Genomic DNA, 18,619 nt, shown 5'->3' with positions numbered 1-18,619 from the left:
GTGTGTTACAAAGATCAACTACACCCTGCTGCATCCGACACCTCACCCGGGAGGTATGAACGGTCGGGCAGGTAGTGAAAGTGGGATCTAAGTGATCAATGGCGACACGCCCTCAGGATATGTACATAGGTTTATGAGCCAAACATTTAAATCTTCATATGAAAATGGCATAGGTAAACTTAATATCAAGGCATAGGTTGATGCCTGAAATAAACAGTGGACACATTAAAGCAATAGCGTTGGTACATGCTATACAGGCAAGCAAAGGGATATGTTAGTGCTAAGCATGCATCCATCCATTTGTTATTAGATGAGCTATGATCCTTGAAAGTTCCTAGGAAAGCTGTGTACCCTCTCGACAGAGCGGCGTTTGCCAAGTGCAAAGTTAACGCACAAAAGCCAGAGCTGATTAGTACAGTTAGTGGCAAGGAATCTAATGACAATATGGAACCATACGACCTGAGTGATTCAGTAATTTGTAGGCCGTGCCAGGTAGCTGTAAGTCCATGACAGTTGATGCCAAATGTTGATCCGGACTTTGCTTTAAAGATGTCTGTTCAGTAACCGCAAGGCTTGTTGAGAGTTACTTTCTCCGAGATCCTCACACGCACATCACGTGATCCGGTCGGCTGGACCTATGCCGACGCGCGTTTCACCCGTGCGTCCAAGTTGCTTAACGGGCTTCGTCAGGGCGTAATATCCATGGTATCATTGTCTCCATATTTATACAGAGTTTAGTTAGCGCCTCTACTGACGGGTGAAAATATTGCAGGTAGATACAAAGTATCCAAACTTAAAAACAAAATGTCTATACTTAAATTTGAGTAACAAAAAGGCTTACTTTACTATATGTTACATATTTACAAACACAAATGAAAATTGGCTATATTAATGTTGCAACCTTCAATTTGACGTAAGTTTACTTAGTTTAATTATATGGTGAACAAGACCCTAAAAAATATGTATCTACAAAAAACAGGCCATGTCCAATTTATCGTTAAGGCCTGCAGGAAGCTGTGTACCCAAAATAGAGATCCACCTGCATTCCTTCTGGAGGAGTATTTTGTCGTTGTCCCCTCCTCTATTATTGGTAATACCCCTATCTATTCCAATGAAAGAGAGGGAGTCAGGATTACTGGCATGCATAAGTTCATAGTGTTTAGCAACATTGCTTTTCTGGTTTTTGTACTTTACATCATCCCGGTGCTCTGTTATCCGGTCTTTTATGGCCCTTCTCGTTTTTCCCACGTAATAACGCGGGCAGCTACACGAAAGGAGGTAAACAACCCCTTCCGTATTGCAATTCACAAAGTGTTTTAGAGTGTAAGTTTTTCCTGTATGTGTTGCAAAATGTTTAGTCTTGACCATAAACTTACATGCAACACATTTGCCACAGGGATGATTGCCATAGGATCTATGTTTTGAAAGCCAATTTTGTTGTTTAGAGACTGACACATATTGGCTTTTTACCAATTTATCTTTTAAATTTGGTGCCCTTTTGGCTGTAATGTTTGGAAAATCCCCAACATCACGAGATACTGCTTCATCACTAAGTAAAGTGTGCCAATTTTGTGCCAGGATTTGTTTCAGTAATGTCCAGTGGCAATTATATTCAGTGACCAATCTAATTTTTGATTCACCGACCTTATCTTTGGGCATAAGGAGCCTGTCTCTATTCGAATGAGCCGCACCATTCAGAGCTTGTTTAACTATCCTCTTGGAGTATCCTCTACTCAAAAATCGTTTTTTCCATTTCAGCCGCGTGTTGATAGTATTTCCCTTTCGTGGAACAATTCCGGCGTAGCCTGAGAAATTGGCCCTTGGGAATACCTCTTTTTAGGTGGCTCGGATGATGACTTGAAGCGTGGAGTAGGCTATTGGTGGCAGTGCTTTTACGAAAGTTTTCTGTCACCAAGTAGCCATTGTTGATCTTCACGTTGATATCCAAAAATGATATTTCTTCCTTACTATACTGTAAGGTAAGTGAGATGTTACTCTTATTATTGTTTAAAGAATTTACGAATTCTTTCAAATCATACTCCGAGCCTTCCCAGACAAGGAAGACATCATCCACATACCGTAACCATATGTGGATGTTCTCTTCGAAGAGGGGGTTCTGGTACACTTCTTCCATCTCCCAGATGCCTAGATGGAGGCACGCATAAGTGGGAGCACATGTTGCTCCCATTGCTGTTCCCTGTTGTTGGGAATATATCTTATTATCGAACATGAATACATTATTGGTGAGTGTAAATTTTAACAGTTCGATTACAAAATCTGTATGTTGCATTGCGCTCGTACCTCTCATCGATAGAAAGTGCTTGCAGGCCCTAAGGCCCACCTCGTGGGGGATTGATGAATACAATCCCTCCACGTCGAGAGTGACCAGAATGGCGTTGTCTGGAATCACCAATCTATCAATCTTTCTTAGGAAGTCCGAGGTATCCATGATGAAGGATGGTAAAGTGTTGAGGGATGGTCTTAAAAAGGAGTCCACATAATTGCCCAGATTCTCAGTGAGGCTGCCAATGCCTGCCACAATTGGTCTGCCTGGTGGATGGTTGGCATTTTTGTGGATCTTTGGGATGCAGTAAAATACAGGCATCACCGGATGTTCTGGATATAAGTATTTAAATTCAGTAGAGGTTATGATGTCTTTACTCTTTGCCTCTTTTAAAATATTAAAGAGTGCAAATTGTAATGCAGGAATAGGGTTAAACGTCAAACTCTTGTAGAATGTTTTATCCAAGAGTTGGCGTTTGACCTCCAATACATACATGTTCTCATCCCAGAGAACCAGGTTCCCACCCTTATCCGCGGGTTTGATTACAAAGCCCTTGGCATTCATGAGCTGATTTAGCGCCTTTCTTTCAGATTTTGTTAGATTGTCATTGACCAATCCTGTAAAGGGTAGTCCTGATATTTGTTTTTCAACTTCTGAAGAATTTATGGAAGGCTGGAATTCCAGCCTCTCAGACTGTTCCATCATTCTGATGAAAAAAATGGTAATTCGCAATAAAGAAAGGTTAGAGAAAACCATTACACAGGCTGAGGAATCATTAAAATTGGTTAACACTTTTTCAACCAATACGAACTTTGCAAAACTAAATGAGGAAATAAAGGAACAGATATCAAGGTTACAAAATGACATCAAACTTAGAAAAGGTAGGAAATTCTCGAGAGATAATGATGATTATAAAAATAAAAAAGTATACAACTACTTGCCAGTGAGAAGTACCTATGACTCGGGTACTGATGGGTCAGACATAGAATCTGAGCATCGTAGATCTACCTGCAGGAACACAGTCTTTTTTAGGAGAAGGAGGAGAGGGGGAAGAAAAAGGAGGAGGGAAGACAGCAGGTACACACTCAGAACAGAGGAGGTATCCCTCCAGACAACGACGGCAACGGAGCTACGACCAGAACCAAGCGAATTACCCTCGGGGCAGATCGCGAAGGTTTCAGGGTCGAAGGGGCTATTAAATACATCTGAAGAGGGTCTTCAGATAATCAATTTATCCTCCTTCAAGCTGAACCTAATGCATATAGAGGTTCTAAAGAAAGGACTAACATTTTGTCCTACTAATTCACTTAATAAGTTTAAGTTTATTAAAGACTTACATCTATTTGCACGTCGAGTCGTACTGTCACAGATTATGAAAGGCAAAAGCAGACACTTGGTGGATGATGTTTCTCTGAGTAGAGAAGACTCATCCAGCATACATAACCTTCAGAGTCTATTGGCAGATAGTGAGGGTAGTCAATATGTCCCCTCACAGATGGAGGATTCTATTCAGTATGAGAGGTTTCATTCGAATTTCAAGGCAAAATCCAAATACATGCCACAGCTATCCATGGTACCTGCTGTGAACATCTTTGTCAGAGAAGTTGAAAAACAAATATCAGGACTACCCTTTACAGGATTGGTCAATGACAATCTAACAAAATCTGAAAGAAAGGCGCTAAATCAGCTCATGAATGCCAAGGGCTTTGTAATCAAACCCGCGGATAAGGGTGGGAACCTGGTTCTCTGGGATGAGAACATGTATGTATTGGAGGTCAAACGCCAACTCTTGGATAAAACATTCTACAAGAGTTTGACGTTTAACCCTATTCCTGCATTACAATTTGCACTCTTTAATATTTTAAAAGAGGCAAAGAGTAAATACATCATAACCTCTACTGAATTTAAATACAGATTTTGTAATCAAACTGTTAAAATTTACACTCACCAATAATGTATTCATGTTCGATATTAAGATATATTCCCAACAACAGGGAACAGCAATGGGAGCAACATGTGCTCCCACTTATGCGTGCCTCCATCTAGGCATCTGGGAGATGGAAGAAGTGTACCAGAACCCCCTCTTCGAAGAGAACATCCACATATGGTTACGGTATGTGGATGATGTCTTCCTTGTCTGGGAAGGCTCGGAGTATGATTTGAAAGAATTCGTAAATTCTTTAAACAATAATAAGAGTAACATCTCACTTACCTTACAGTATAGTAAGGAAGAAATATCATTTTTGGATATCAACGTGAAGATCAACAATGGCTACTTGGTGACAGAAAACTTTCGTAAAAGCACTGCCACCAATAGCCTACTCCACGCTTCAAGTCATCATCCGAGCCACCTAAAAAGAGGTATTCCCAAGGGCCAATTTCTCAGGCTACGCCGGAATTGTTCCACGAAAGGGAAATACTATCAACACGCGGCTGAAATGGAAAAACGATTTTTGAGTAGAGGATACTCCAAGAGGATAGTTAAACAAGCTCTGAATGGTGCGGCTCATTCGAATAGAGACAGGCTCCTTATGCCCAAAGATAAGGTCGGTGAATCAAAAATTAGATTGGTCACTGAATATAATTGCCACTGGACATTACTGAAACAAATCCTGGCACAAAATTGGCACACTTTACTTAGTGATGAAGCAGTATCTCGTGATGTTGGGGATTTTCCAAACATTACAGCCAAAAGGGCACCAAATTTAAAAGATAAATTGGTAAAAAGCCAATATGTGTCAGTCTCTAAACAACAAAATTGGCTTTCAAAACATAGATCCTATGGCAATCATCCCTGTGGCAAATGTGTTGCATGTAAGTTTATGGTCAAGACTAAACATTTTGCAACACATACAGGAAAAACTTACACTCTAAAACACTTTGTGAATTGCAATACGGAAGGGGTTGTTTACCTCCTTTCGTGTAGCTGCCCACGTTATTACGTGGGAAAAACGAGAAGGGCCATAAAAGACCGGATAACAGAGCACCGGGATGATGTAAAGTACAAAAACCAGAAAAGCAATGTTGCTAAACACTATGAACTTATGCATGCCAGTAATCCTGACTCCCTCTCTTTCATTGGAATAGATAGGGGTATTACCAATAATAGAGGAGGGGACAACGACAAAATACTCCTCCAGAAGGAATGCAGGTGGATCTCTATTTTGGGTACACAGCTTCCTGCAGGCCTTAACGATAAATTGGACATGGCCTGATTTTTGTAGATACATATTTTTTAGGGTCTTGTTCACCATATAATTAAACTAAGTTAACTTACGTCAAATTGAAGGTTGCAACATTAATATAGCCAATTTTCATTTGTGTTTGTAAATATGTAACATATAGTAAAGTAAGCCTTTTTGTTACTCAAATTTAAGTATAGACATTTTGTTTTTAAGTTTGGATACTTTGCATCTACCTGCAATATTTTCACCCGTCAGTAGAGGCGCTAACTATACTCTGTATAAATATGGAGACAATGATACCATGGATATTACGCCCTGACGAAGCCCGTTAAGCAACTTGGACGCACGGGTGAAACGCGCGTCGGCATAGGTCCAGCCGTCTGGATCACGTGATGTGCGTGTTAGGATCTCGGAGAAAGTAACTCTCAACAAGCCTTGCGGTTACTGAACAGACATCTTTAAAGCAAAGTCCGGATCAACATTTGGCATCAACTGTCATGGACTTACAGCTACCTGGCACGGCCTACAAATTACTGAATCACTCAGGTCGTATGGTTCCATATTGTCATTAGATTCCTTGCCACTAACTGTACTAATCAGCTCTGGCTTTTGTGCGTTAACTTTGCACTTGGCAAACGCCGCTCTGTCGAGAGGGTACACAGCTTTCCTAGGAACTTTCAAGGATCATAGCTCATCTAATAACAAATGGATGGATGCATGCTTAGCACTAACATATCCCTTTGCTTGCCTGTATAGCATGTACCAACGCTATTGCTTTAATGTGTCCACTGTTTATTTCAGGCATCAACCTATGCCTTGATATTAAGTTTACCTATGCCATTTTCATATGAAGATTTAAATGTTTGGCTCATAAACCTATGTACATATCCTGAGGGCGTGTCGCCATTGATCACTTAGATCCCACTTTCACTACCTGCCCGACCGTTCATACCTCCCGGGTGAGGTGTCGGATGCAGCAGGGTGTAGTTGATCTTTGTAACACACTTTCCCTCTGTATATACTCTAAATATTGTACACGTTGCAAGGTATACCTGATAATTATATACCGCTTGTTGTAAGGCTGTCATCACTTTCTTAGATCCCATATACCGTTTAACCTGCCCAGCGATAACCTCTCCACAGGGGTGCTGTGTGCAGCAGGGTGTAGGAAGTGTGACAGGTCTTATTATAGCCAACTCTGCATTTTGCTGCATCTATGTTTCTGGGCAATTTGTACCGCACATCCCCTGACCGGTCAGGTTTTGTCTATTGGACTCGAAAGGTCCAATATTATTATTATTTTTTGTAATATATTTCTGTTGCAATTTGATTTTGAATTTTTTCACATTGTGAATTCTGCCATTCTTTGTAGTGTAAGGGCGGAGGGAGGGCCCCGTATGCCATCTCCTTTGCAATTAATGTATATAATATTGTGCTAGTAAAATATTGATTATTTTCAAAAGAGTGCTGTAATCCCTGTCTTTTTTCATCCTGGCTACTTTCCCGGATGAGTTCTCTTGTTGTGTCTTACATTACATTACTATATAAGGGTCTGCACCACATTTATTTATAAGCTAAGGTAGAGCCGATTGCGGCATCCTTTGTATTACTAGCCCATAGCAATTGCTTCTCTCCCGTATTTATTTCTTGAAATATATATATATATATATATATATATATATATATATATAAATATATATACACACAGTTGTATGCAAAAGTTTAGGCACCCCTGACAATTTCCATGATTTTCCTTTGGATCAGCAATTTCATTTTGATCTATCAAATAACTAAAGGACACAGTAATATTTCAGTAGTGAAATGAAGTTTATTGGATTAACAGAAAATGTGCAATATGCATCAAAACGAAATTAGACAGGTGCATAAATTTGGGCACCCTTGTTATTTTGTTGATTGAATACCTGTAACTACCTAGCACTGATTTTTAATTGTAACACACAATTGGTTTGGTGAGTCCATTAAGCCTTGAACTTCATAGACAGGTGCATCCAATAATGCAGCAAGTATACAATAATGAAGCAGTGCTTACGCATCTTCTAGCAGAGAGAGCCACACAGTGTATCTTCGGCGTGTCTTCGTTGTGTACACACTCACGCCCCCCCCTATCCGACGACGTCAAAATCCAGGAGCCATACAGGAGGTGTCTCCGCCCAGGACACCCAGCAAGCAACAGCCAAACACGAATACAGTTAGTACGGCTGCACCGGACAGATAGACAAGTTCTTCAATGTGGAATAAAAATATTTATTTGGGCATAAGCATAAAAGCAAGAGTCACTACTGACATAGTAAAAAAACAAGATAATGAACTCTTCACTCCCTGGCCGGAGTGAGCAGAAAGGCAGCAAAAAAAGGAAACTGCATACGCGTTTCGTACGGGGCTACCGCACTTGATCACTGCATAAATCACACATCCTAATGCTACCCTTAAATAGCCACAGGTAATAGAATTAACAAAACTTCCGGTTAACCCTTACATGGCTAATACATTTAAACTGACACACAAAGTTAGAAGGTCTATGCCTAAAGGTGCATAAATATATGCAATACTTTATACAAAATTTTTATAACAAAGTATTAGTAACTAATCATATATATGCATATGAACAAAACCCTTATGAATTTTTTCAAAAACAGTATTGATTGTTGATATACATATTGGCATTAATCATAATAATTCAAACAAATAAATTGACATCAGCCTCAACATTTAGTCCCTCTGGTGATCTAGTTTGCAGATAGAAGATCCACTTTACTTCTTTTTTACAGAGGGCATAATCCCTATCACCCCCTCTTTTCGTCCAGGGTACATGATCAATAGCTTGAAAGGCAGCCAATGAGGAATCCCCATTATGATCAAACTTAAAGTGCGAAGCTACTGATGTGAACACATCAGGGTCATCAATGTGAGGAGGTACACAACATGTGTAGACTTACAAGAAAGTGGAAATCTAATATCATACTCTTTATTGGTGACACTAGATTGAAAAGTATCTCCTTCAATAACATAATTACAAGTTTTGCAAATCCTAGCCCTACATTTGTAGAACCCTGTTCTCCTTTTAAGCAAGGTCCCAGATTTTTTCTCTGGTAAAAAAGAAGGCGCAACCATATTGCCAATAGTTTTGGCACGTTTGGAAACACATTGTACCCCATTTGAGATTACTTTGCTTAGAACTGGGTCATTATCAAGTATCGGAAGAAATTCCCTAATGATGTTACTTATGCTTTTAAATCCAATAATGCACCTGTCTATGTTGTTCTCTTTGACTCTCCTCTGAAGAGTGGCAACATGGGGGCCTCAAAACAACTCTCAAATTACCTGAAAACAAATATTGTTTAACATTATTTCTTAGGGGAAGGCTACATAAAGCTATTGCAGAGATTTAAGCTGTCAGTGTCCACTGTGAGGAACATAGCGAGGAAATGGAAGACCACAGGCACGGTTCTTGTTAAGGCCAGAAGTAAAATATTGGAGATGCAAAGGCAAAGGATGGTGAGAATGGTCAAAAACAGCCCACAGACCACCTCCAAAGACCGACAACATCATCTTGCTGCAGATGGTGTCACTGTGCATCGTTCAACAATTCAGCGTATGGGAGAGTGATGTGGAAGAAGCCTTTCCTGCACCCCCCCAAACAAAGTCGCTTGAGGTATGCAAACGCACATTTGGACAAGCCAGCTTCAATTTGGAAGAAGGTGCTGTGGACTTATGAAACAAAGATTGAGTTATTTGATCATAACAAGGGGCGTTATGCATGGCGGCAAAAGAAAACAGCATTCCAAGACAAACACTTGCTAGCCACAGTAAAATTTAGTGGATGTTCCATCATGCTGTGGGGCTGTGTGGCCAGTGCCGGTACTGGGAATCTTGTTAAAGTTGAGGGTTGTATGGATTCCACTCAATATCAGCAGATACTTGAGAATAATGTTGAGGAATCAGTCACAAAGTTGAAGTCACGCTGGAGCTGGATATTTCAACAAGAAAACGATCCAAAGCACTGCTCAAAATCTACTCTGGCATTTATGCATTGGAACAAGTACAATGTTCTGGAATGGCAATCCCAGTCCCCAGACCTGAATATCATTGAAAATCTGTGGGGTGATTTGAAGCAGGCTGTCCATGCTCAGCAGCCATCAAACTTAACTGAACTAGAGATGTTTTGCAAAGGAGTCCAAAATACCTTCATCCAGAATTCAGATACTCATTACAGGCTATAGGAATTGTTTAGAGGCAGTTATCTCTGCTAAAGGAGGCTCTAATAAATATTATTGTTATATTTTTGTTGGGGTGCCCAAATTTATGCTCCTGTCTAATTTCGTTTTGATGCATATTGCACATTTTCTGTTCATCCAATAAACCTAATTTCACTACTGAAATATTACTGTGTCCTTCAGTTATTTGATAGATCAAAATGAAATTGCTGATCCAAACACCCAATTCTATACAATAAAAGGCCAAGTGTGTTTGTCCGAAGCTGTAATGCGCAGTAAAGACTGCGCGCAAGGACAAACACACCTGGCCTTCCAACTGACCTGGCGTTGTGTGGCGGAGTGGGCGTGGCCGGACGGATGCAACGTGGGTGTGGTCCGGCATGACACGGGCGGGGCCAGGTGGGGCCAGATGCCGGGCCAGATGCCAGGGCCGGCTGCAAAGAGACAGAGAGCACTAAAGAGGGGGTATAGAGAGAGCAGAAGAGTGTGGATAGAGAGAGCAGAAGAGGGGGGATAGAGAGAGGAAGAGAGAGACAGCAAAAGAGAGAGGGGGAGAGAGACAGCAAAAGAGAGGGGGGAGAGAGACAGCAAAAGAGAGGGGGAAGAGAGACAGCAAAAGAGAGGGGGAGAGAGACAGCAGAAGAGAGGGGGGAAAGAGACAGCAAAGGATAGGGGGAGAGAGACAGCAAAAGAGAGGAGGGAGAGAGACAGCAAAAGAGATGGGGGGTAGAGACAGCAAAAGAGAGGCGGGAGAGAGACAGCAAAAGAGAGGGGGAGAGAGCACAACAGAGAGGGGGGAGAGAGACAGCAAAAGAGAGGGGGGAGAGTGACAGCAAAAGAGAGGGGGAGAGAGCACAAAAAAGAGGGGGGAGAGAGCACAAAAGAGAGGGGGAGAGAGCACAAAAGAGAGGGGGAGAGTGCATAAAAGAGAGAAAGGAGAGTGCACAAAAGAGAGGGGGAGAGTGCACAAAAGAGAGGGGGCAGAGAGCGCAAAAGAGAGGGGGAGAGAGTGCAAAAGAGAGGGGGGAGAGAGCGCAAAAGAAATGGGGGAGAGAGCGCAAAAGAGAGGGGGGAGAGAGACAGCAAAAGAGAGGGGGGAGAGAGACAGCAAAAGAGAGGGGGAGAGAGCGCAAAAGAGAGGGGGAGAGAGCACAAAAGAGAGGAGGAAGAGAGCGCAAAAGAGAGGCGGAGAGAGTGCAAAAGAGAGGGGGGAGAGAGACCAAAAGAGAGGGGGAGAGAGCACAAAAGAGAGGGGGAGAGAGCACAAAAGAGAGGGGGGAGAGAGCACAAAAGAGAGGGGGAGAGAGCACAAAAGAGAGGGGAGAGTGCACAAAAGAGAGGGGGAGAGAGCGCAGAAGAGAGGGGGAGAGAGAGCAAAAGAGAGGGAGAGAGACAGCAAAAGAGAGGAGAGAGAGAGCAAACAAGAGGAAAGAGAGAGCAAACAAGAGGAGAGAGAGCAAACGAGAGGGGGGAAGAGAGGGGGAGAGTGCACAAAAGAAGAGAGGGGGAGAGAGCATAAAAGAGAGGGGGGAGAGAGACAGCAAAAGAGAGGGGGAGAGAGCGCAAAAGAGAGGGGGAGAGAGCACAAAAGAGAGGAGGAAGAGAGCGCAAAAGAGAGGCGGAGAGAGTGCAAAAGAGAGGGGGGAGAGAGACCAAAAGAGAGGGGGAGAGAGCACAAAAGAGAGGGGGAGAGAGCACAAAAGAGAGGGGGGAGAGAGCACAAAAGAGAGGGGGAGAGAGCACAAAAGAGAGGGGGAGAGAGCACAAAAGAGAGGGAGAGAGACAGCAAAAGAGGGGGAGAGAGCAAAAGAGAGGGAGAGAGACAGCAAAAGAGGGAGAGAGAGAGCAAAAGAGAGGGGGGAGAGAGAGAGCAAAAGAGAGGGGGGAGAGAGAGAGCAAAAGAGAGGGGGGAGAGAGAGAGAGCTAAAGAGAGGGAGAGAGAGAGAGCAAAAGAGAGGGGGGAGAGAGAGTAAAAGAGAGGGGGAGAGAGAGAGTAAAAGAGAGGGGAGAGAAAGAGAGAGAGCAAAAGAGAGGGGAGAAAGAGAGAGCAAAAGATAGGGGAGAAAGAGAGAGCAAAAGAGAGGGGGGATAGAGAGAGAGCAAGGGGTGGAACCACTGTACTGCAAAAAACGGCCGTGTACACGGGCTTTCGGACTAGTTATTTATAAATGAAAATCATGGAAATTGTCAGGGGTGCCTAAACTTTTGCATACAACTGTATTTATATATATATATATATATATATATATATATATATATATATATATATATATATATATATATATATATATATATATATATATATATATATAGTATATGTATACAGTGGGTATTGAAAAGAATCACCCCTTGAAAATAATCACATTTTATTGCTTTTTTTTAGTTTATCCAGTTGTAATTACTCACTGCAACTTATAACATCCAAGTGAAAGATATAACACCAACATGTCAGACAAAAATAAAGAGAATTCAAAAACAGAATCACTGAGATGGAAAAAGGATTTGTTGAACCACCTTTTGTTTTAATTGCAGCCTTTAGTCTGTTGGGATATGTCTCTACTAACTTTGCAAATCTAGACAGCAATATTTGCCCACTCTTCTTTGCAGAACTGTTCCCGTTCTGTTACATTTGATGGTGACCGTTTGTGGACTGCAGTCTTCAAGTCATGCCACAGATATTCAATGGGGTTTAAGTCTGGGCTCTAATTAGGCCATGCAAGGACATTCACCTTTTTCTCCTTCAACTACTGTATGGTCATTTTTGATGTGTGCTTTGGGTCATTGTCATTTTGGAAGGTAAACCTTTTTCCCATTGACAACTTCCTGGCAGAAGGCAGCAGATTTACCTCTAGAATTTGATGGTATTTTGCCCCATCCATTATTCCTTCTATACTGACAAGTGCTCCAGTGCCTGCTGCAGAGAAACACCCCCATAACAGAATATTACTACCTCCAAATAATACAATTTTAGGGGCCGATTTATCCAGCTACGTATGGAGCTTGATGCCCCTGTTTCCGTGTGAGCCTTCAAAAGACCACTGCTCCATAACTTATCCGCCTGCACTGAGGCCGCGGACAGAAATCAACCCGATCGAATACGATCGGGTTGATTGACACCCCCTGCTAGTGGCCAATCTGCAGGGGGCAAATCTGCTGTCGGCATTTATCTATGTGCAGCGGACATGATTCGCTACATTGTAGCATGTCCACTCGCACTATGATAAATCTACTGTGCTTCTAGGCATTGATAAAGCCTTTGATATTTTCTTGTATCCAACTCCTGACTTGTGCTTGTCCACAAATTTATCCCAGAGATCTTTTGACAGTGCCTTGCTACTAGGGATGGGCGAATGTTTCGCAACATTTGAAAATGAAACAAATTTTAACACATTCGTTCATTCGAATTGAATTTCGAATGTTTACATAACATTCTAACATTCGAATTTCGAATGTTCGGTTTTGAATTTTACGATTACATTCGTAAATATTTGTTTAAAAAAATTTGAATTTATATTTGTAATAGTATTTCTAATGTTTTCTTTAAATGTAATATTCAAATTATGCAATATTCTATATAGAAACATTTGAAATGATATATTTGTATCTATTATGTATCAATTTACTAGATTCCCTCCCTACCACATGAACTATTGAACTTCTGAATAGTATTTGCTAAATAGAATGTAAAATTCGTAATTTTGAATGTGGACATTCGATATAATTATAAACATTCGAAAACTGTAAATAGCTTTCGATTATAGAATTTTTAAGAATATTCGTTCTTATCAACATTCGGATTTATAATTCGAATTTCGGTAATAACATTCGTTCTAAAATTTGAATTTATGTTTGTAATAGTATTTCTAATGCTTTCTTTAAATGTAATATTCGAATTATGCAATATTCTATATAGAAACATTTGAAATTATATATTTGTATCTATTATGTATCAATTTACTAGATTCCCTCCCTACCACATGAACTATTGAATTTCTGAATAGTATTTGTTAAATAGAATGTAAAATTCGAAATTTTGAATATGGACATTCGATATAATTATAAACATTCGAATTCGAAAGTGACATTCGAAAACTGTAAATAGCTTTCGATTATAGAATTTTTAAGAATATTTGTTCTTATTAACATTCGGATTTATAATTCGAATTTCGGTAATAACATTCGTTCTAACATTCAAATTCGGATATTTACACATTCACCCATCCCTACTTGCCACCCATAGTTGATTGTTTGCTTCAGTTGTACTATCAGTGACAGAGATGCTCCAGGAAAGCTCTTTTCATGCTGAGCTAATCAATATGCTGACAGTTGAAGGTCAAATGGCTTTGTGTGTGCCATTGAGAAAGTGATTAGCTACACCTGATTGAGTTTACAAGTAATTTTAGAATGGGGTGATCCTTTTTCTAACTCAGTGATTCTGTTTTTGAATTGTCTTTATTTTTGTCTGACATGTTGGTGTTAAATCTTTCACTTGGATGTTGTAAGTTGCACTGAGTAATTAAAACTGGATAAACAAAAACTGTGTCTGCCTTTATTTCAGGCTGCAAAGCAACAAAATGTGATTATTTTCAAGGGGGGTAATTATTTTCAATACCAACTGTATATATGTGTGTTTGTATATATATTATATGTTTATGTGTGTACATATGTATTTATGTTTTTATATTTGTGTATATATGTATTTACAGACATATATACCCATCAGGGATAGGCACAGACAAAGACTGTGGCGGACATTTTCCAAAGTACAGACCTTAGTGAAGGACACCAAGGTACATTTGAAATTAAAAACATTAATTTATAGTGCTTGGTGTTATTATACTGATGCAGATACCACTGATCCTATAACCAGCCCTCCTCTGGCTACACCCATGAGCCAGTGTCACTACTGTGTCATTATATAGTGCTGGGTGTTATTATACTGATGCAGATACCACTGATCCTATAACCAGCCCTCCTCTGGCTACACCCATGAGCCAGTGTCACTACTGTGTCATTATATAGTGCTGGGTGTTATTATACTGATGCAGATACCACTGATCCTATAACCAGCCCTCCTCTGGCTATACCCATGTGCCAGTGTCACTACTGTGTCATTATATAGTGCTGGGTGTTATTATACTGATGCAGATACCACTGATCCTATAACCAGCCCTCCTCTGGCTATACCCATGTGCCAGTGTCACTACTGTGTCATTATATAGTGCTGGGTGTTATTATACTGATGCAGATACCACTGATTCTATAACCAGCCCTCCTCTGGCTATACCCATGAGCCAGTGTCACTACTGTGTCTTTATATAGTGCTTGGTGTTATTATACAGATGCAGATACCACTGATTCTATAACCAGCCCTCCTCTGGCTATACCCATGAGCCAGTGTCACTACTGTGTCATTATATAGTGCTTGGTGTTATTATACTGATGCAGATACCACTGATCCTATAACCAGCCCTCCTCTGGCTATACCCATGTGCCAGTGTCACTACTGTGTCATTATATAGTGCTGGGTGTTATTATACTGATGCAGATACCACTGATCCTATAACCAGCCCTCCTCTGGCTATACCCATGTGCCAGTGTCACTACTGTGTCATTATATAGTGCTGGGTGTTATTATACTGATGCAGATACCACTGATTCTATAACCAGCCCTCCTCTGGCTATACCCATGAGCCAGTGTCACTACTGTGTCTTTATATAGTGCTTGGTGTTATTATACAGATGCAGATACCACTGATTCTATAACCAGCCCTCCTCTGGCTATACCCATGAGCCAGTGTCACTACTGTGTCATTATATAGTGCTTGGTGTTATTATACTGATGCAGATACCACTGACCTTATAACCAGCCCTCCTCTGGCTACACCCATGTGCCAGTGTCACTACTGTGTCTTTATATAGTGCTTGGTGTTATTATACAGATGCAGATACCACTGACCCTATAACCATCACTCCACTGGCTATACCCATTAACCAGTGTCACTACTGTGTCATTATATAGTGCTGGGTGTTATTATACTGATGCAGATACCACTGATCCTATAATTAGCCCTCCTCTGGCTATACCCATTAGCCAGTGTCACTACTGTGTCATTATATAGTGCTGGGTGTTATTATACTGAAGCAGATACCCCTGATCCTATAACCAGTCATCCTCTGGCTATACCCATGTGCCAGTATCACTACTGTGTCATTATATAGTGCTGGGTGTTATTATACTGATGCAGATACCACTGATCCTATAATTAGCCCTCCTCTGGCTATACCCATGTGCCAGTATCACTACTGTGTCATTATATAGTGCTGGTTGTTATTATACTGATGCAGATACCACTGATCCTATAACCAGTCCTCCTCTGGCTATACGCATGTGCCAGTGTCACTACTGTGTCTTTATATAGTGCTGGGTGTTATACTGATGCAGATACCACTGATTCTATAACCAGCCCTCCTCTGGCTATACCCATGTGCCAGTATCACTACTGTGTCTTTGGATAGAGCTGGGTGTTATTATACAGAGCCAGATACACATCCAGTATTTCACTCAGGCTTTATTTATTCCATAACTTATCACCCAATATTGCTAGCAGTCTCTTGTCAAGCCACTAACTTTATTCACACTACATTTTTTATTTTATTCCTATTATTTAATCAGAAAGAAACAATATACTAAGGTTGTGGCGGACACTACAAGGGCTAGTCACAGAAACCAGTGACTGTGTATGGACACCTTGCTTATCTCTGATACCCATATACAGTAAACACATAAATACATATATAGACATAATGTCTTACAGGTCAAGTAGCTGAAAACATGTAAAGTATATTTATGCAATATTTATATTTAAAAGTGTTTATGTAAATACTGTAAATATTTCCCATTCCAATGTTCTTCACATAAAGGTATATGTTCTAAGTATTTATAAATAGATATTCCAATATATATCTGTATATATCTATACATATATATATGTATATATGTATATATATATATATATATATATATATATATATATTACAAAAAAAATCACATATATATAGAAATTCATGAATAAATAAAACATATTCTTCTATTTGAAGGACATTGGAATGTGAAATATTAATATTTCATGTCGGGTTAGCACACTTGAGAAAACTCAATCCGGTATGCAAATGAGTAAGGGTGTTAGTTTATGGGGGAATAAGCTAATGCGGTCGCGATATTTGAGCTTACTTTTAACGTGTGCAAAAAGTAGCAAAGGTAATGCGTGAATGCAAAATACTGCTCCACTCTTACGGGCCTATCTATCAAGCTCCATATGGAGCTTGATGCCCCGTGTTTCTGGCGAGCCTGCTGGCTTGTCAGAAACAGCAGTTATGAAGCAGCAGTCTAAAGACCGCCACTCCATAACCCTGTCCTCCTGCTCTGATGAGGCGGACAGGAATCGCCGAAATTCAACCCGATCGAGTACGATCAGGTCGATTGACACCCCCTGCTGACGGCCAATTGGCTGCGAGTCTGCAGGGGGCGGCGTTGTACCAGCAGCTCACAAGAGCTGCTGGTGCAATGCTGAATACGGAGAGCGTATTGCACTCCGCATTCAGCGATGTCTGTCGGACCTGATCTGCACTGTCGGATCAGGTCCGACAGACATATGATAAATAGGCCTCATAATCTAGCCCATAGTGCGTGTTTGTATCATCGGTGTGGTATGTATTGAAGTTTTCCTTGATTTTGTTTATGTTAAATAAATGTTCTTTAGTAAATGTGATGATTCCCTTTTTTATCTACAAGTTAAGGCAAAGTTCTTTGTTCTTTGAAAATACTTCTGAAGAGACTGCTTGCTGCAGGATCTTTATTTTGACAGAAAAAACTTTAAGACAAACACAAAAATATTTTATAATCTTCCAAACTTGCTATCAAGACATAGAAACGCTTGTAACAATAATAACACTTAAATATTTGTATTTTTTTGGCACAGTTGCTTTTTGCGGTGCTATCACGGTCACAAAATAGATTCATGGCTGCTCCGGTTACCTCTGTTACCCTCCAAACAAGTAAGGGGGGAGGACAAAAAAACTTGTCGAAAAGACCCAATGATGATGCAAAAAAAGTGACGTGCTGAAAAATGATGAAGACAGAACCGTTGTTGGAAAAAAATGATGCAAAACCCAGAAGAACAATGGCGTCAAAAAAGTAAACAAAAGAAGCACAAAAAGTAAACAGACTCCTCATATGACACATAGGTTTACAGATAGATTTTTTCACACATGTATTTTACTATAAACATGATAGTATTATGTATATATCTTCAGGCATCAGCCATTTTTAACTGATGAGCTTTGAATTTAAATTCATTAGCTAATCAGTGTCTTCTATTTATCTATAACAAGTTCATATAATGAATCTCTTTTATATTTGCCCTGTGGATGCCATTCTTTCATAAGGTCTCAGTCCAGTTAATCAGACTAATTTGATATTTCATTTTTTCTGTATTAGTTATGTCTTTTTCCGTATTTAATAGCAAAATGCTGACTTCATTGATTAATGACAATGACCTAAATCTCAGACAACACTCATAGAAAAGCTGTAAATAGTGAGAGTTGACAGGTGCTGTTAACATGAGCCCTATAAAGTGTAAACCATCCTATAGTATTTCTCTACACAAGAACTTTAAGAAGCTGAATGGAAAAAACTGATGCAATGTACAGTGTGCATTGCTCTGAACACTTTGGTATTAGGAGATATATGTTTTGTATGTTGACAGGCAAGAATGATCCTATATTGATGGTGTGTGGGGGGGGTGGGGGGGAGGGTAGGGAGGCTGTAAATGTAGGTAAAAGTTGAACATAACTATTATACAGTAGTGTACAGTATGCAGTATGTGTCAGAGTCTAGTGTTACATCACGCAAA

This window comes from Bombina bombina, chromosome 3, assembly GCF_027579735.1.
Source record: "Bombina bombina isolate aBomBom1 chromosome 3, aBomBom1.pri, whole genome shotgun sequence".
Taxonomy (NCBI): Eukaryota; Metazoa; Chordata; class Amphibia; order Anura; family Bombinatoridae; genus Bombina; species Bombina bombina.
Note: the sequence above shows the minus strand (reverse complement) of the source record.